Below are 19,933 nucleotides of genomic sequence, written 5' to 3'. Positions count from 1 at the left end.
TATTACTTCTTCAGAGATAGTTGTGTGTCACTTGGCCATTGACAAATTTAAGGCAAGTGGCTTAAGAATTTCAATTTTCTTTTTTTTTTTTTTTCCCCCCCAAAGTACACTGAAGCTCAGGTATTATCCTCCAGGTAAAAACAACAGATAAAAAAAGAAAAATGTTCCATGCATCTGAACATTGTGATCATCAGAGAGCCCTGTCACATAAAAAAAAACAAACCAAAAACAACAACAACAAAAAAAAACACCCAAAAACCACCAACACACATAGCAATTAAATGGTAGAAACAAACTACTTCCTGGAGGCTTAGAGGATTTTAAGTTTGTCTGAGGAAAATACGCATACGAATGTTGGTTCCTTAGGAGAGCTAATAAGCAAGGATATACCCAAACCAAACTAGCTATGCAAATATCCCTGAAGCTTATTGCCTTTAGAATTCTGAAGCAAATATTCCAATTAGAGTCACTCAGTAACAAGCAGTGAGCGACTGACCTGTTCTGAAACCCTGCCATTCCTGCTGCCTTCTAAAGCAATTATACTTCTGATTTTACTGGAGCACTTAGTAACGATTGTAATATTCAAAAAAGAAAACCACTGAATCACAGAAACCATGACCAGCAGAAAGTAGGACACATGCTCTTTTCTTTTACCTTAATGTTATATTTGTGGGGAACGCAAACTGCAGATTCTCAGCCAGAAAGGCAAGCTGGTCAATAAGTAAGGCGAGGGAGTAACACGAGGGATGTGTACATCAGCCACCTGAAGCAAGGAAATTGTGCATGTCATTGTAAAAATAGGAAGGGGGTCATAATCTTTTTCATTCATAACTAAAAGAGAGAAAGTGGTAAGAGTTATGGACTAAGAACTAGAAGTCTTTTGTTCTGTCTACGACCGATTCTCAGCACCACCTCAGTCATGTAATTTATCATTGTTTCCATTAACCCGTCTATGGGGTGTTGCTGTACCCAGTTAATGGATGGTTTTGGTGGACATCAGGATCGTCATGTAAAGACACATTTCATTACTTCTGGTTATTATGCTGCATGTTAATTAGATGGCTATACGCAGTAAGAGTAGCCTATTGCTCTGTCATAGGTTTAAATAGTGCGTTATTTAATAGCTGAATCCTTCCTTTAGTGCAAGGCTTGGATAAAGAAGTCCTGTTAACAAAGGCACTTGTAAAGATGAAATCTTTGCTCTTTTTAGAGTCGCTTAACTAAAACTGGTTATTTCCTAAACATGTTCATTCACATGAACCCATACAACTGCCTACATGGGAGTTATTGAAGCACAGCTCACTCTTAAAGTGTGGATTTCTTTACAGGCTTTCTCCTGTTCCTTTTTAGCCTGTAATCAAGACATTTCATTTTATAATTATGAACAAATTGCATTTCCTGGTAACTCGTCTATGTGGGGAAATGAGTGAACAGAACAGCAGCATGTAATTTTATAAGGCACTGGCTGCCTTACACTAGCAGCCCACGTGCAGTTCCTACCAACAGTGCGTATGTGAGCAGTAGAAGTAGGCACCTGCTGGCTTTTGCTTCCCAAGTGGAACTGAAGCCTTCCTGGCTGAGTCCTCACTACGTGTTGCAATAGTTTCCCTTGAAGAGAGCATTATCTTTGGAGGTGCCTTTATTAGTAGCCAATTGTTTCTGGGATTGCTGGCAAAAATGCTACCAGTTACATCAAAGTCAAAGATACTGTACTCTTTCTTTTGATCCCTACAGGTGGAAAGATATATTTTTCTTCACAATAATTGTCCAGTGCTACTCTGAACACTGTCAGGACCAAATACGTTGACCTCTGGTAAACAGGGCACCCATAAATAAACTTTAAGGGCAGAATCTGATGCTTTTTTTTAATGTAGGGCTGATTTTGGAGAAGTTGTAGTCTAACAGATACCATCAACTGTCTAGTTTGAATATTGATGGAGGAATGTCTCAGTGGTATAAAATTCTGTTAAAATGCTTAGATTCTGTGGAACCATATCTCAAAAATATTGATTAAACTCAACACAACCCTTCATTCTTCCAGGACTGATCAGAAAATACTTTGTAATTTGCTGTTATTTGGAAAGCATTTTAAAAACTGTATATTTTCCTTTCTTTGTGTATTTTTCTTTAAAGTGCTTCTCTTCTAAGTATTGTAAGGGAAAATTTGCATTGTGAATTATGCACTGTGGACCAAATAATGAGGTGTTAGTTATCTCTGTGTGGGTATGGTTCAGTGGTTTACTCAAGATGATGAATGATCTGAATGCCTACTAAAATGGGTGCTGCTTGGTGCTCTTCTTCACCACCTGGAACCAGAATACACTGAAAATGAGAATGTGTCTGATAAACTCGTGGATGTTATAAATCCGTTTTACCTATGCTACAAACAGGGTAAAGCTTTAAGTCCAGGGGTATCAGTGGAGTGCAAACTCATTATTCTCTGATGCTTTGTTGTAGGTCCTCCTTCACAAAACAGGTTTTTAAGCAAATAACCTAAACTGCCCCAGGCAAAGCTCCACTTGGACTAGATATGTGTTAGTATGCCCCCAGACTAGGCTCAACTGGAGCAATCTTCAGGCAGCAGCATGAGTGAGTTCTTATGGCACCATTATCGTGGTCCCCATCCTGAGGCATGGGGGTCATGCAAACTGCTATCCTAACTGTTTATTAAGGAAGGATTTTCTTTTTCTTGACCTTAATAGCTGAGTTCATTGCATCTTTTAAGTCCCATGAAAATGTAACACATCCGTCCTGGGACACAGTATACTCCAGGGCACATTCAGACCTTACAGGCAGTTTTTAGTTGTTGTATATATATCGTTATTAGTTGAGAATCATGCATTTCATTCAGTGTTTTCTCATCAAGCCTGGAGAACTGCAGACAGTTTCACTCCCATGGAGCAATAACCTTGCTTGATTTTATCTCCCATTGTGATATCCCTCCTGACAGGAAGCACATCTGGCTGTGCTAGTTTCTCATTCAGTGCCTTTGAAATATTTTTGAAACAGAGATAGATGCAGAGAAAGCAAAGCTCGGGGAGAGGGAGAATCCTGGAAAATAACCGAATTCTGCCTTGACAATTTGTTGCCAGACTTTGAATTCCCAGAGAGAGAAACATAGATGCTGATCTTTTTATTCCGCTTTACTTTTGTTTGTGCATGATAGTTCTTGCTTTAATAGGTTAACACATATCTAATATACATTTTATTTTACATTTTCACCAGTAATTGCACTCCTCCTTCAATAAATAGGATCCTTCTAGGCTTAAGATGCTGAACATTTGACAAAGACAATAATTTTAAAAGTGTCTTCTCCATCTGTCTGTTGAGCGAAGTCTTTTACTTGTAGCTTCCCTCCCAATCAGTTCTGTTTAGTGTAATGTTAGCTCAGCATTTTCTACCTCTAGAAATCTGTTTAAGTTAAAGTGACCTCAGCAGGCTTTTAGGGCAGCAGCAAATTCAATTCTATTTTGCCGTTTTCTTGTGAATTTGAATTTTCTCTGTTCCTTTTCTTCCTCTCTCAATAAAGTTTATGCAAATAATATTAAACTTTGTAATTAGACTAATGTTTTTTAATCTCAGTTCAAATAGTGGATTTGTATGAAATCATAGTTTCAAACACTTCCCTTGAGAGAGAGAGAGAGAAAGGGTATTGCTTTTAATACTTTCATTACTGTGCTATTCTTGTTAAGCTAGAATTGTCATTATGATTATACACCCTATTTTTTAGTATTCAATATAAATTATATTTAAATCCCATTAGATTTATATTTGCTGTGCCCACTTTGATTTCCTTGTTACTAAAATATTTTGGAGTTGTTCCAGGACATTAACCTGATCCTGCAACTCTGGCTCATTTGTTGGTTTCAGTAGGTGATTTGTGCATATAAATTAATCATATGAATGTTTCTTAGATTCAGTAAAGGTTACAGGGCATTCCAAAGTGACACCCAAACTCTGACCTGCAGAAATGTCAGGAATTAGGTCTTGATTTGATTGAGGTCAGTATCAAATGTACCGTTGGTCCAACAGCTGTTGAACGACATCCTGAAATATGAATTGTGGATTTCATACGTTCCCCTGGTTACATTCTAGACGCAGAAAATGCTAATCTGTAAAGAATTGAAAAGGTGCCTCGGTCACTTATTTGGCATAAATCACAAATCTTTATGAGATGTCAGGCAGTAATACAAAATTGCGCTTATCTACACGTGTCTAAGATGCGCTGCGCTGGAAGGATTTTGACCCGGTTTGTTTCATGCTATTAAAAACTCTTGCCTTGCTTGTGGGCAGACTTGCTTATCAAAACATTTGGACTATGCCCAGAATTTGTCTATAGTATAGTTAGTCTTTCTGTCTTCTGCCATATGAGCTATGCTAAAATGCCATGCTGGGGAATACAAGGATGTATGGATCCCTTCAGACATCCATGCTACTTGGATCAGCCCTCCAGGCACACGGAGAAAGCAGGCTCTGCGCACAGACCTCCCCAGAACAGACGGGTGTGAATTTGGCAGAGCTAACAAAAACGTACAGTTTAAGAACGTGCCACAGACACATGGAGCACAATATGCTTCTGGACAAGCAGCAAACTACTAATCCTTCACCTTCATAGCAAGAAATGAGGGAAGCAGGAGAGGATTGCAATTTTGAACACTATGCCTGTGGCACGGTCTCCCCATGGCCAATCATGGTGCTTCTCAGATCCACAGCTACAGCTCAGCACGTTCTAGCTTTGAATAGTTCCTTTAATAATGTTATGGATGTCTCTTCCCACTTCTTCAAGGCAGTTAAGCATTCTTTCCCCCCACTTCTTTTTCATGCTAGCAGTGCCTCCCATACCATTCTCTTCTTTGCTGCTTTTATTGCTTTCAGTCTATAAGAACTGCCTGGAAATGGGACTTCAGATTTGCAAAGCTCTTTACGGACTCACTCCATTGTAGTTCCCTGACCTCTGCTCACCCCCACAGCCACCCGTATCATACGTTGTATATTCACCTCCCTTCTTGTCTTTCCATGATAGTAGATGTTATTCACTTAATTGCAGTTTGTCTTTCCTTAATACACAACAGTGGATTTCTCTCAGTCATTAACTCTTCTCTTTATTTCTTTCTTAATTTTGCAAATTAGTAGTGATATTTTTTTTTTCTTTCTTTACACTGTGTTTTGGGATCTCTCCTAAAGGAAAGTGGTATATAAAGCCACTTTGTAAAACAAAAGTCCTCCAGAAATTTCTGACGTTGATTAGTATGAATGAAGGATGTTTTGGTACCATGCTTAGTATAAAATATGCTGTGCAGTCTTAGCTCACTATAACTTCATTTGTACCAGTTTAACTAAGTTACTTTATATGTGATATAAAACAGTTAAAAGAAGACAATGTTGTAAAAGATTCACTGTCTCCTTGTTAAAACACAGCACGTAAGATTTCTTAGACCCTTGCTTGTGCGATGTCCTGATTATAATGAGGACTGCATCACTGAGTGATGCTACCTGAGGAGACGGTTGTACAGAATGTGTCACCCAAACCTGTTGAAGCTGAAGGGAACTTTTCTATTAACATTCCTGATCTCTTGGCCAGGATGGTCATAAACCTCCCAGATCCATCACATCTCAGACCTCCTGGCAGAATAGTTCCTCGAACAGGAAGACCAGGATAACAGGTCCTCAGGAACCCGATACAAATATTTTACAGTGATACTTCATGGGGGAAAGCAGACAAAATCAGCCAAATACTTACTTTTTGAGAATGCTATTACTTCAGGTGATTTTTTTTAACAAATACCATAGCATTGCAGTGAATAAAAATATAATGTATTTCCTATCAAGCAAAACTTCTTTCACTGAGACAAAGCCTTGAGCAAAGTTTTGGGCCAGAAAACAATGCTGTTAAACGTTTAAAAGAACATACAGCTGCTGGATTGTACAGAAGGGAAGTCAAGTTTATACTTCAGTATTATTTCTTATTACTGAGCATTGTGTCCTATATTTTATGTCAAGTATCTGCCAGGGTTCTGATGATTATGCCTTTTTGTGATACTTTTTATTTATCCAAAAAGTTATGCATTTATTGAAACTTCCAAAATCCCTGAAAGGAAAAAAATATTCTCATGAATGATCTTTCCACACTTACTTTTTTATGTTTATTTTTTGTTGGTTTTCCCCTAGGTAACCACACTACGTTCGTACTATTAGTAGATTGTATCTTAGTGTTGCTAATAAAACAAATGAGTTAGAAAACAATTCTTTCTTTTATAGTGAATGTGAAAAGCTTTTGAAGATTGATTTAAAGAAAGAATCTGTGTACAGTTCTAGTACACAGGCATAAACTTACAAAAGGAGCAACCTGTAGCAGGTCAACATCTCTTACTATTCACCAAAAGTAACTGTACTACAGTGCAAAACCTGCACAAGGCAGTGACATACTAACTCTGGAAGTGAGAATAAACTAGAAATCTTGCTTTGGTTGCAAGAACACAAAGCCTGACTTCAGGGGGGTTGGAGGGAGCTCTTTTGTTGACAGATGCTCTTAGAAGATATGAGTAGGTTTATGGAAGTTTAGCAAAAGTAGAACTTATTAACCAAAGCAGAAAGTACAGGAGTTCTAAATAAGGCATTTAATTATTTTTTATCCTGAAAGGAAGCTGATAAAAAGATATGTAGAATTAAATAAGGAAAGAATGAAATTGACTGGAGAAATTTATAATGGAAAATACTATGGTTACGTCTTTCATCAGAAAGTAAATCCTATGGAGGGGTTGCTTTTTCACCCCATAGTGTGATAAGCTTTTTGGTAAAACAGCAATAGTGTAATTGAAATCCATTTTGCATGATTTTCCCTTGGATGATTTAGAATTAGATCAATTTATATTCTGCGGGTATAACCCAATGAGAGTACAAATGCAGCCTCTAGAATTGGTTTTGTCCATGAGCAAAGCCAATATCATTTACTGATTCATTACACACCCAGCAGGGTCCTTTATTTCAAAAGCTACCTGGAATTATTACTGGCAATAGAACACTAAACTCTAAAATAAGATTTGCATAAAAAATTAAAGTTAAAGGAAAATTATATTAGTGATTAAAAGTAACATTTGATGACTATTTTGATTGGAATACCACATTTAAATAGTAAGTGGTTCAAACAAGCATGGAGAGGTTTTTTGCAACTCCAACTTAGAATGCACCTATTTAAGTACAATATTATGCTCCTGATAATATGCCTGAAAATAGTAGACAGTGCTTCCATTAATATTTAACAACATAAACATCAGGCAAAGGTTGTATGTCTGGAATCATAGAATATGCTTTCTGCATTAGGGTACTAATTTTAGAAATAACCTCTGTCTGCGTGGGCCGGCTGATGTATGGTTGTCATAGTAAGTCAGTAATTGAGTTTTCTGAGCATTTTGACCACTGGTACAAATTTGCAAAGCAGATTACACAGCAGAAACACAATTTCCATCGTGACCTTTATTAACATCGCTTTCTGTTGTGGGGATTGGAATGTTTATGGAGGGAAATATAAACTAAGTGCACCTAATTTGTAAGAATGTGATTTCTGATGTTAACCCAGTAAGCTTCATTTTGATTCATTCAATAACAGATTATGTAAAGACTTGGCATTAGGGAGGGAGGGATCGTAAAACTTATTATCTTTTATTACCTAGGCAGAGAATATTGGTTTAGATTATTATAAATTGGAACTGAAGGAAAACTTTCATTTTCAGCTGCTGTGCAAAGACCCTCGAGAAACCTGTTTCCCAGTGATCAGTGACAGGACCTTAGTGAAGAAATGGCCATGTTCACATCCTTCAGTATGAACTAGGCACAGGAATAACACTAAGCTTTTCTAGATCTAGAGGTGTTGTTTGGGGGTCAGAAAAAACCTCTGCAAAAAGTACTGTCAGATGGTTTAGTGGATGGTTCATCCTTGTCTTGCAACTGCAACGCTCTTGCAGTGTCACAGCCTTTGGAACTTCAGGAGTTCTATCGGTTCTTGTTGCTGGTGTTGTCTCCTTGCCTGGTCAGAGTTAAGCAGTTGCTTACTGTAAACTCTGTATCTGTTAGTTTGTTGTGAAGTGCAAAGCTATTTCTGTGTTAGCAGGTAGAGTAGACCAGTAGAAGCGCATCTGTAGAGCGAAATAGTTCATTCTGAGGACCTGACATCTATATTGCATGCTGCAACTTTTCACTTTCTTTTGTTTTCGTTTGGTTTTGGGTGGTTGGCGTTTTTGTTTTGGTTTTGTTTGTTTTTTCTGGTTCCCCAGACTGAATCAGGGGGTGGAAAGAATTAGGTGATGTCCAGGGTACATACTCCAGTTGAATTTCAGCTGAACAAGATCCAGATGCCACACTCGGTGCTGCAAACTAGAGTGTAGTAAGTGTAAACAGTGTGAAAGTTCATTTTAATAGGTCTTTCCTGATTGTTGCTGAAGCAACACTGTATACAAACCCTGCATGGGCACGTGGTCAAGCAGCTTTCTCTAGGATTGCTATTGTCAACTGGATGCATTTAAATGAACTTGACTTGCCTGAATATCCATCTGGGATTTTATGTTTGATGAAAAGATGAAGAAAAGCACTGTGTGGGTCTGTGATGTCTCGGAATGATGGGATAGATTGGTACAAGTGTTGCATTGGCATCCAGGCAGACCTCAATGCATAAACTTGATTAATCTAAACTCAACTCTGGTGTTATGATAGAGTGCTTGATGGTGGCAGATAACAAAATAATCAGCATGAGGTTTCACTTAGTTTCCTGCAATGCATTCCTTCAAAAACATGTGCTGGTAAGTGCAGTCTGGGAGTAGAGAGACCTATAGGGTCCAGGGTTTGAGCTATGTTACTGGTTTGGTGCTTGCTTCAGTGGATTCTGTGAGGAAAGGGAGGAGTTGGGAATAAGATTAGCTTGAATTGCTTCAGGTTTTACATCTGCCTTGTTCAGACCCTTTTCTTGGCACCTTAGGAAGATAAAACTCCAGCTATTTAGGTTTTTTCCACCCTGCTTTGGCAATGCTTTTTCTGGGGGTTGCTTCCATGAAAAGCAGTGCTCGCTTTCGGAACTGTTCAGTATCCTCCTCCAAAGCCTGTAGGAAACACTTCAGGGCTTCTGGAGCCTGATTCAGACTCAAGGAGGAGCAAATTCAAACACTGATAAGCATGCTTGACAGAGCCTTTTGTTTCTTTGCTCAGTGAAGGATTCCCGTGATTCAGGGCTGCAGGTGTAATGTGTGTTTAGCAATAAGATCGCTGATAACTGACATTGGCTGCTGTCCACACAATTTAGGAAAGCAATTTTTTCCCCAGTAAACAGAAGGGAGTGCTGACCAGCTGCATGTTATTGCTTTGTATGAAATATTTATACCATGGATTGATCCCTCTCTCCAATGGGTTAAATGCATAGAACGTCTCGTTAGTTTCCAGAGCCTGTTACATAAACACAGGCACAAACACCCTCTTGTGATTACTGATGAGCAAGATTTCCCTAATTCTGATGTGATTATACCTGCAACAAGGCAGGAAATATTACCTCATCCTCCTGTTTTGAAGAATTTGGGGACTTCTTTTCAAAGTGTGTGTTTTGGGAACTTTGGCTCTCATGCTGTTGATGCTATAATGATTTCGAAGGCAGTGTCTTGCCCTTAGTTCTGCTTTGTTTTAAATGCAAATCTATGGGAACCTGCCAGTTTTACAAGAGACACAAGCATCTTACATTGTGACATGAAAGTGCGTATGCATGTTTCATAAACATGGTAAGTTATAGCTTAATAAATGTGTAAATAAACTAGGGTAACCCATTTAAAGTCAATGGAGCTATGCTGATTTATGCTAGCCTGAGGATTTCTTCAGGCTTGAATACTTTGGGGGTTGCTTATGATGTTTTTTTTTTCCTCTTTAAGTTACAGCACTCACCTCTGTGTACTGATCCTTATTATGTGACCTTTACACCCTTCATATACTTAGGGAATTCTCTTGGCAGAGGTATTTTAATATAGAGGTATTAGAAAAACTGTCTCTACTGATAAGCCTTGTAGGTTACTGTGTTGGAGAAACTTCTCTCTCCTTTTATGTTTTTAGATTTAAATAGACTCATTTCTACATTTGGCAGGGACTGAGAAAGATTCAGTAATTTGCAACTAATAATTTATTAGAACAACTTTGCCCTTATTTCTCTTCACAAATTGTCTGCAAACAGATTGTACAAGTCTAATATGTTAATGGCTGAAAATTATTTGAACATTTTTTCAGCAAATATCTTTTGGTCGGCAGATTATTTGAATTGCAAATTGTGACTGTTAAAATGAAATATATAATTAACACTGCAAATAGAACTGATTGGATATTACAGGAGAATAGTTTTTATGGGAATATATTGATTTGTTGAAATGAACATTTGTTACAGAAACATACTGATTTGGGGAAAAAAACCCCACAACTTTGTTGAAATAAATAGCTGTAATCTAGAAGGGAGTTCTTATCCTGAATGCTCCTGACAGCTAGCTTGGGGTTTAGTACTTTCTGAAGCAGTCGAGACAATCAAGTTGAACGTCCTGTTCAGACAGAAGTGAATCTTACCTTCCCTTATCCAGCGAGCTGTGCTGACGCAGATATTTATTTGTTCTGAGGCAAAGGTCTTCTGGTACACTCTGTTCAAAATGTTACCATTGTAAAAATAATCAAGTATAAATTGGCAGAATGGGTAGTATTTTCAATATTCACTTACAAGTGTATTAATGAGGACTGGGGAGAATGGTGGTTCCTACGCCCATCAGTCAGACTGTTAGCATTTCTGATCATATGCTCTGATTTTGATGAAAAAGTCCTTGGATGGTTTTGCTTGTTAGCATTATTATAGGGTTCAGTATTTTAAGGCTTGGAAAGTGAAAATCATCAGGGAAACTATTTGCCACCCACTCCCTCAATAGTTTTTATCTGGGTGCAATTAATTAACGTAAATAACATAGTGTTTTCTATCCAGCATCAAAAATCAGAATAGAAACACTGGTAGGTATATAGTCAATAAGGAATAGATGTAGTGCCATGGTTTCAGCAATGTTTTGGTACTATGTTAAAGAACCAAGCTAGCAGAACAGTAGGCGCTTCATTTACCAGAAGGGTTGAGGGTTCTTTTTGGTGTGAGCACTGTGAAAGGGGAAGTGTTAACGTTAGGAACATGCCGCACATAGGAAGGTGTGTTAGGGCAGCATGTCACTTTGTGAAAAGTCAGAGTTGTGAAGAATTATGGATAATGGAAAGGATGCTCCAGCCTGGGCTGGCTTCATGGCCAAATCGGGTTTGTGTGTGGCAATTTCAAAAGCAGCTCACCAGTGCCTTAGCCTCCAAACTCACCTTCCGCTGAGTTAAATGCTTCATCTCCTGAAGTGTATGTCTGGCTGCAGGAAGGGTGTGCAAACTTCAGCTGGCCTTAGGGTAGCAAGTTGGACTATGGTGTAACACAGAGCTCAGGGGAACTTGGATCTAGCAAGTATGACCATACGTGTTCTTTAAACTTAAGACAATCTTTGGAGGGGCATAGCAGAAATGAGTCTTAGTGACATGTAAACACAAAGGGAATGTTTGTATCAAGGTCTGTAGTTGCACATAGGCTATACTGTAGTTCTGTCCTTTATTCAGACCTACTACTGGAGAGTAGACACTACAGCTGATTTCTGTTGTTGACAGAAGTTCTAGGTGAGATGAATGTAGTAGTTGTATTCCCAACACCTCTGAATGTGTGTAATAATAATAGAGTGATTAAATGGTTTAAAATCAGCAAAAGAAGTTACATAATAACTGATGCTTTCACACTGGAATGAAAGGTTTTTGCAGTACTTTTTAATTATAAGGATCAATTGATTTAGTTTTGGTTGGTTGGTTGTTGTGTGGTTTGGGGGGGGGGGGGGCTTTTTTGTTAGTTTTTTTTTTTTTGGGGGGGGAGGGGGAGAAGAGAAAAGAAATAACATACATTGGTCCAGAAGGAAAGCTGAAACATAGCTTGTGGGTTTGGTTTGTGGTTTGTTGTTTTGTTTGTTTGTTTTTTTAAAATAAGTATGATTTAATGTCATTTAACAGGGACTATTTTCTTTGGGACGTTGTGATTCTTATTCTCCATTGGTATTTAAAATTATTAATGTACTTTATATTTCTAGCTGACATGGAAAACATTTCTTTTCCTGAGCCATGAGCATCTAGTAATAGCTGTTGCAGATCAACATGCCACTCCTTCCAATGTTTCAAATGAATTATACTTCAGGGGAATATCTTTAGCTAGTAAAACTCTGTGTAGGGTATTAACTTCAATGGTGTTATATCTTTTATGATAATTAAGGATTTTGTTTAGAATACTGAATAATTGCTCTCTTCCCAGGGTTTATTTTTGGTAGTAGCCTAACTAACAATAATAATTTAAGTGGAAATATGTCAGACTAAATGGAGCTTCAGTCACTGTTCTGTCCTAGATATTGATGATCTCTACCCAAGGAGAAATTCCTTACTACTAACATCCTCAATGTAAGGATGCTCCCTTAAGTGAAGTTAATGTCTGCACAAAGACTGTGGTGCTTGTATATAGTAGCTGAGATGCACATTTGTGCAGTGAGTGAGCAAGCAGCAAACAGGTTTTCTCTGCAGATTTCTAATATTTCTCCAAGGAAAGCTTGTCACCCCATCAGGGCTGGCAGCCTTCTCCAAATGATATGAATTCAATGGCAATTCTAAATCCTAATTTGCATAGCAGTCAAAACTGCTAATTTTAAACAAAATATTGGAAACATGTACATAGAGTTCCTGTAATTCCATGTAAAATATAACAAACATATCCATGTGTATCAACCCTATAGTTATGTCAGCATTATGAAGAATTAAAGTCTTGATCCTACACATCCTATCTATTAAATAGTTATAGATTTCCTCTTTATGGGAAACAAATATCTCTGGCCAGGAAACCTATTTGTATCGAACAATTTGGAACAATTTCTTTCCATTTTTTAACAGCAACTCCTGAAGGAGAAAATTTAGTTTTCCTTTTCCTTCCAGATATACCTACGAACTATATGTCTCCTGTGGTTGGTAAATAGATATTGATTTTCTTCATAATAGAAGTACGTTATTACAGTGATTAAACTGTAGACCTTCCTTTATGATACAAAAAAATTGGAAATTGGTGAGCTAAAGAGTATTTATGTTACAAAATTGTTTTGGTTTTTGTATTCATCAAACTGTAATTCAAGCTCTAAATGCAAAGCCTCTGTGCATATTGACCTTTTTAAGCAGCAGCAATTGGCATTTAAAATAAATGCTGATATTATAATTATAAAAGCATTATGTCCATTAGAGTTGTTAATAGTCATATTACTTCATTTTTTTATTCTACATTAGTCAAAATCCTGACAGCATACTCTGGAACAATATTAGATTCAGTGTTGATATTGTTACTCAACAAGAACATTGATTATGTCTTAATAGAATGTATTCAATGCATACTATATGCAATTATCATCTTAAATAAACCCAAGCATTTATTTAGCATGAACTGAAATTATTTAAATCCTAATTTTTTTTCTTTCTGGTTAGTATTATGTTATAAAGGCATTAGTAATACCTATGGTAGAGTAGCAAACTATTGCTATAGCATTATGCATTAACATATAGTTTATAAACACAATTATAAATAGAAACATTGAGGCATTGTTACAGAAAATATTAATATCCATGAAATAGTAAAAAAAAAAAAAAACTATTGGTAATAAGCAGTAAGATAGCCTTTAAAACCTTTACAAGAGTTTTGAACATTCTGTATGGTATTTCTTTCCCAAACAGTATTTGTTTCAATCTTAACAACTGAGTACATTGTGTAAATTTGGGAATTTCTGTCCTCCCCAGTTATTTTCAGATGAGGCATTGAAACACCAAGGGAAGGCTGTGTGCCCTTTTCTGGCCATGAAGTTCATAGGTGTCTTGCAATGACTGGAGAGCACTGGATGAAGGTGTAGCTAAAGGCACTTCATGGGGGACACCCAACCAGGAGGAAACACTGAGGAGGTGGTTTCTGGAGTCCTGTTGTTTTCCAGAATTTGGTGCCTATCTGCAGCTGTTAGCTGGGTGCTGATGTGAGGCAGGGATTCACAGCCTTGAAATCATTAGCAAGAGACTAAAATTCACTGAAAGAGGAACTAGAAAATATACTGAGTTGGGCAGCAGGCTGATGATGTGAATAAATACAAACCAATGTCGTTTAACAAAACTATTCTTTTTCAACCCCCCTGCGTATCATTTAAACACCAGTAGTAAAAACAGTGTTGTGAAGATCTGCAAGAAAATATGTTGAACTCCTGTTTAAACATCTTTGAATTACAGATTAAATAAAAGGCTAAAGTAGCCTAAAATTTTCAACCTGTTCCATCTTCACATGATGCAAAGAAGATTAAGGCTTAACCCAAATTCTTCTTCATTTAGCTTCCGCATTGCAAATGGATTTCCAGACACCCCATGGTGTGTCCTTGCAGAAAGTAACTAGATAGTTGTATCAGAAAAACACAAAGCGTTATTTTAGTAAATAGGCTTCCCAATGTTCATAGTCTCTAACAGTGATCAGGATTTCATTTTTTAGCCAAAATGAAGTATTTTTCATATATGTGCAATCTATATGCCAGCTTTAGAGATCAGATGTACTAACAACTGCTTCAGGTGTCAATGGCAAAAGGAGGTGTTTATTACAAGAGTTTTCTCATGCTCTTCCTTCTTGTGAATCTGCTTTACTTATTCTACTTTTCTTTATATTCAGATAAAAAAGTCTGATTGAATTTTTTGAACTTCAGAAGTTAAGCAAAACTAGATTCTTTCCTACCTTCTCCCACAACCAAAAGTAAAGTTACTAGGGCCATCAAGTCCAGATAAACAATTTATCATTCACTGCTTGAATATGCTGCTTGATTACAGTGCCAGAATATGATTTCTGTTCCTCACTTTAGTGCTACCTTTTTTGATCTTTATGAAATCATTAAGATCTTCAGCCAGCCTTAGTCACGCACCAAGACAGGTACGCTAGGGAGCACTGAGCTCCTGCGATCATCAGTGCAGCCAAACACAGAACTAGTGCCTGTCCTTTGACTCTATGACAGTGATGCTCCAAAAGTTAGACACCTAATTTGAATTCTAAAGTTAGATGAAAAAAAGCCAGGCCTCAGTGAAAACATGAATTTCCTGAGTGACTGCACTTCCTTACCAGATAGATGAACAAGGGAGGATACATGGGTCACACTTCTAAAAGCTTTGGACATCTGAAGATGCAGAGAGGAGATTTGTTGTTCTAGCCATACCAAGAGTCCATGTTCATAACTAGAAATTCAGGACTTGAAGTTTGAAAAGACCAGTGGTCACCTAAGGGTTCTAAACCTTTCCTGTAATTATGCAAGTAGTCCCACTTTTTTCCGTCTTACATTTTGAGTCCTGCTGTGCTGAGGATGCTGTCAATGCCAGCTGAATGCTTTACAGCCTGCAAGTGATAACCCACACCGAGACTTGGAATGTTACTGCCAGTGGTATGAAATACTAGCCATGGCTCGCTTCTCTTAAGTCACTGATAATTTTTTATTGTATCTGTAGGAAATATTAAAAGATTAAAACTCTGCAGAAAACCATCATTATCTGGTTTCATTTAGCGCTACCTTAAAGTGGTCGCTTGGTTTGTTCCACCTGTGTGTATCTGCAGTGAACTGTTTATTTCCCCCTGTTGTGATTAGATCCTACTGGCTTTGTCAGGAACCTGAAACCTGGAAAAGTGCCTTTCCAGCCTCTGGTTCCTTGCTAGCGCAGAACCGGTTATGCCAAGGCAGCAGGGGAGCAAAACCTGACAGGAATGTTTTAGACTGGTGAGAATGGCAGTGGGTGGACCGTCAAAGACAAACACAGCTCACCTCCTTGGCAAACCAAACAATTTGCTGGTGTCACCCCTGCTGCGGCTAAATGACGAGAGTGAAAATTTATGGGGAAAGGAATGGTTCTCCTGCTGTAATTCTATAAACCTTCTCAACAGTGTTACACTTCACAAAGTCACAGCTGATAAATAATAAGCCACACAAACAGTGACTGAATGTTCATTTATTAAAATAATCTATTATCCTTTTTAGCTGTAGATCTACTTTGCTGAGAATTGTTGCAATATTGGTCACGTGTCGCTTTCCAAATGGTATTAATGGGGCTGTTTTTGCAAGAGCGTGCTTCAGGGGCTGCGTCACTACTTCAAGAAGCAGGGGGCCTGGGTTTAGTGACAGGCAGTGTCATGGTGTGACAACAGTCTGAGCTACTGTAGGGTCCCAAAATGCTACCAGCTGGGTATTACCAGCAGCATTTATCCCTAACCTGCACAGTGTAGCAGGGACGGAGAAGGTGAAGGCAGGCTGCTTTTCTCCTTCACTCCCTCCCTCCAGGAGCACTCATTTCTCACAAGATGTGAGCAAGGGCAGGGAGAGAATGCACGGGGGAAAAAGACACGAGGGAACAGAGGAGGAGGTGGCGGGACAGCTTGTGCTGCAGCCCCTACTGCAGGGGTGCCCCCAGCCCAGCCCCACACCCTCCCCACCATCATCACGGCGTAACAGGCTTAGGGAGAGCGCGGGGACCCATCGCTGTCCGCAGATACCCACTGCCACGTCCCAGGGTTTGCCACTAATGTGATAAACCACACAGGTCCAAGTAGTTACTACTAGTGCCCAAACTGGGCTAGGAGTATGAGAAGTGTTAAAAAGCCCTTTACATGCAATCTCTGCTGTAAAGAGCATCTGAAGGGAACGTGCCTCTGCTCTCAGGTTTGGAACTTGTAGGAGCTGCTTTCTCCAACAAAGCAAATATTTGGTGACAGAACGAGACATAGAAAGTGCTGCATAACAGGAAAGTGTGAAGTATTCATAATGATATGAAATACTACTCAAAATTCAATGTTTTTCACATTTAGTTGTGAGCTTAAACATTGGACTCCTGTCACAGAAATTTCTGCTGCAGTAGGCGCAATTTCTAGCATAAATGGGCTTGCTTTCAATAGAAAACGGGACAGCTTTCAAAGGAAAAAAGGCCAGTTTGAGAGTAAAAATGGGCCTCTTGCTCAACAAAGAGGCTTACAGGCATGAAGTGATAAATGGTTTTGCAAGTTTTTCATACAATAATAACAATTTTCTAATCAAAGTAATGAAAAATTTGCATCTACAGGAGGGGATGGAAGCTCTATTCAGGTTTTAATACATTGAATGCATTTTAGAAAATAAATACATGAAAACTATAATTTTTTTCCACTCTACTCTGAATTTGTGTTGGAGAGATGTAATACTTTTTTGTGTATATTTATATGATGTTATAAATCAAAATCCTGTTCTTGGTTTTCTTTCTTCTGAGATGAATTTCATGGAGTGATGTTATAAGACTTAAGGAAATATATTTTTTAGGATCCCCTACATGGCAGTGGCATCTGATTTTCTAGTAGTCCATATGTTTTTAGAACTAAATATATCTTCTGGTTTAACTCATTGATTTTACATGCAAATATATTGCTTCATAATTACTGATCTGATGAGCAAGTGGTATGGTTCCTTCTCTTATGGCCTAAAAATGCTTCACAATCTAAGTGTTGGGATCTCCTTCTCACACATGCTCAAACAAAGTTGTTGTGATGTACCAAGGAAAATGCATAATGCAAAATGCACTATTTAGTGAACGCTTTCAAATCTCTTAGCTACAGAGAAAGCTGTGTGACCTGAGAAGTTGCTTTGCTAAGCTAGAGATCAGAAATAAGTCTTTTAAAATTTTAAATGGTGAGATACAGGCTGGGGGATGAACGGATTGGGAGCAACCCTGTGGAGAAAGACTTGGGGGTACTAGTGGATGAAAATCTGGATGTCAGCTGGCAGTGTGCCCTCAAAGCCCAGAAGGCCGGCTGTATCCTGGGCTGCATGCAAAGAAGCATGGCCAGCACGCTGAGGGAGGTGATTCTGCCCCTCTATTCTGCTCCGGTGAGGCCCCACCTGAAGCACTGCATCCGGCTCTGTGGTTGCCAGCACAGGAAAGACATGAACGCATTGGAGCAGGTCCAGAGGAGGTCCACTAAAACTGTCAGTGGGATAGAACACCTTTGCTATGATGAAAGGCTGAGACAGTTGGGCTTGTTCAGCCTGGAGAAAAGAAAGCTCCAGGGAGGCCTTCTTGTAGCCCTTCAATAATTAAAGGGGACTTAAGGTGGGGACAGGCTTTTTAACAGAGCCTATTGCAATAGGATGAGGGGTAATTTAAACTATATTTTTTCTTAGTTTTTAATTTTAATTTTTTTTTAACTAATATAGGGTTGATTCAGTCTAGATATAAGGAAGAATTTTTTTTCTGATGAAGGTGGTGAAACACTGGTACAGGCTGCCCAGAGTGGTGGTAGGTGCCCCATCCCTGGAAACGTTCAGGGTCAGGTTGGACGGGGCTCTGAGCAACCTGATCTGGTTGAAGATGCCCCTGCTCATCACATGGGGGTTGGACTAGATGGTCTTTAATGGCCCTCTCCATCCCAAGCCATTCTCTGTTCTCTGCTATGGGATAAGCCCTCACCTTCCTTGATTCTGCTTTATAAGTCAGTGTATGGATGGTAAAGAGAGATCACTGTGTTGCTATATGGATTTTCACACCAGTTGCTGATTCTTTGGAGAAGTATTAAAGGACATAGGATAAATGGTGTCAAACGTGTAGCCTTGGTTCTTGTAAACAGAGTTGGCTGATAGAGCTGCTCTGAGGTTAAAGAAGCCCTCTAAGAGTGGTGCCCTAGCCACTGTTTCAGGCACCATTATGTCCTTTTGCCCCTGAGATCCAGACTTATTTTTCAAGGAAAGTTTGAAAAATCATTCCTGAGCATATGTGATATTCTTACCCTATAGTTTTAAAGGTGACTGCAGCACTTCCCCATCTGTGTCCTTCACTGATGATGCGGCACATATGGTCTTTGGGCAGATGGTTCCATATAAGGCAGTCATACAAATAGGGAAAATATTCATTGTAATTAGGTGCCCAGTCTTGTCTCCAGTGAAATCCATGTCAAAATTATGTTTTCCATGGGAGCAGGTCCTGATGCCGATAATAGCTCCCTTGGATGGGATGTATTACTACCCTGTTGCTTAACTTGCAAACAGATGTGCTTTTGTGCCTGATGTGAGAGAGGTGAATTAGAAATCCTGTCACATTCCCATTGCAGAACGTTGGCCACATTTTTTTTTGCCTAAATTAGGGCTGTCTTTTGGAGGAGGGAAATTAAGGATGGTGTTTGCTGTGGACCTATGCTGTCTGGTTCTGCAGTAGCTGGGCAGTCAGATAAGTAACCATGACATAGGCATCAGATATATTAGATGTAAATCATTAACATTATGATACACATTTGCTTTGTGCAATAACTGGCAGCTGTTGTCCATTTTAGAAACTGCTTTGTTGTTTCTTACAGTGAAGCAAACTTAAATTACTATTCTAAATGCTAATAAATGTGATTTAATAAAGTAAAGAGAATTTATATGTAGATTGTGACATTAGTATTTAATTATGTACCCATCATAACACTGATGAAGCAAGCTGCTAAATATTGGTGCACTGAAGTGAGAGCTTACTTTTGAAGAGCAGGTATATTTTAATTTCTTTCCTAATCTCCTTAAATAACAGAATAGATTATGTACTGTTTACCAATATTCACCTGCACTCCTTCACGCTGTGTTCCTAATAAGGTTTCCAGTGTAGCAGCTGAAGCTCATAGAAAGCTGTGCTTCTGTTTTGGTAAAACACTGTGATAACAGATCTGTTTCTATGCTGTTTTATCAGGCCAAATTAAGGTTTAAAAGTTGATTATTTTAATGTGAATTAAAGGTAGTATGTAATCTGTTGTGGTGGCTTTTTTAACCTTTCCTTTTTGTTATTTTTTTCA

The 19,933-nt window shown here is 38.5% G+C and overlaps 1 protein-coding gene and 1 long non-coding RNA gene across 3 annotated transcripts in view; one reads left to right on the top strand and one right to left on the bottom strand.

Annotated features, from left to right (window-relative positions):
• Positions 1-19,933, top strand: part of CDH13 (cadherin 13) — a 509,852-nt gene that overhangs the window by 395,129 nt on the left and 94,790 nt on the right. The window lies entirely within an intron of this gene.
• LOC308073070 lies at positions 75-19,927 on the bottom strand. Its single transcript, XR_013931895.1, has 2 exons — positions 16,797-19,927; positions 75-16,763 (listed from the first exon to the last, which is right to left on the bottom strand). It is a non-coding gene; the product is annotated as an uncharacterized lncRNA (long non-coding RNA).

The sequence above is a fragment of the Falco punctatus genome (genome assembly GCF_963210335.1).
Source record: "Falco punctatus genome assembly, chromosome: 14".
NCBI lineage: Eukaryota > Metazoa > Chordata > Aves > Falconiformes > Falconidae > Falco > Falco punctatus.
Note: the sequence above shows the minus strand (reverse complement) of the source record. Positions and strands in the feature narration are given on the sequence as shown.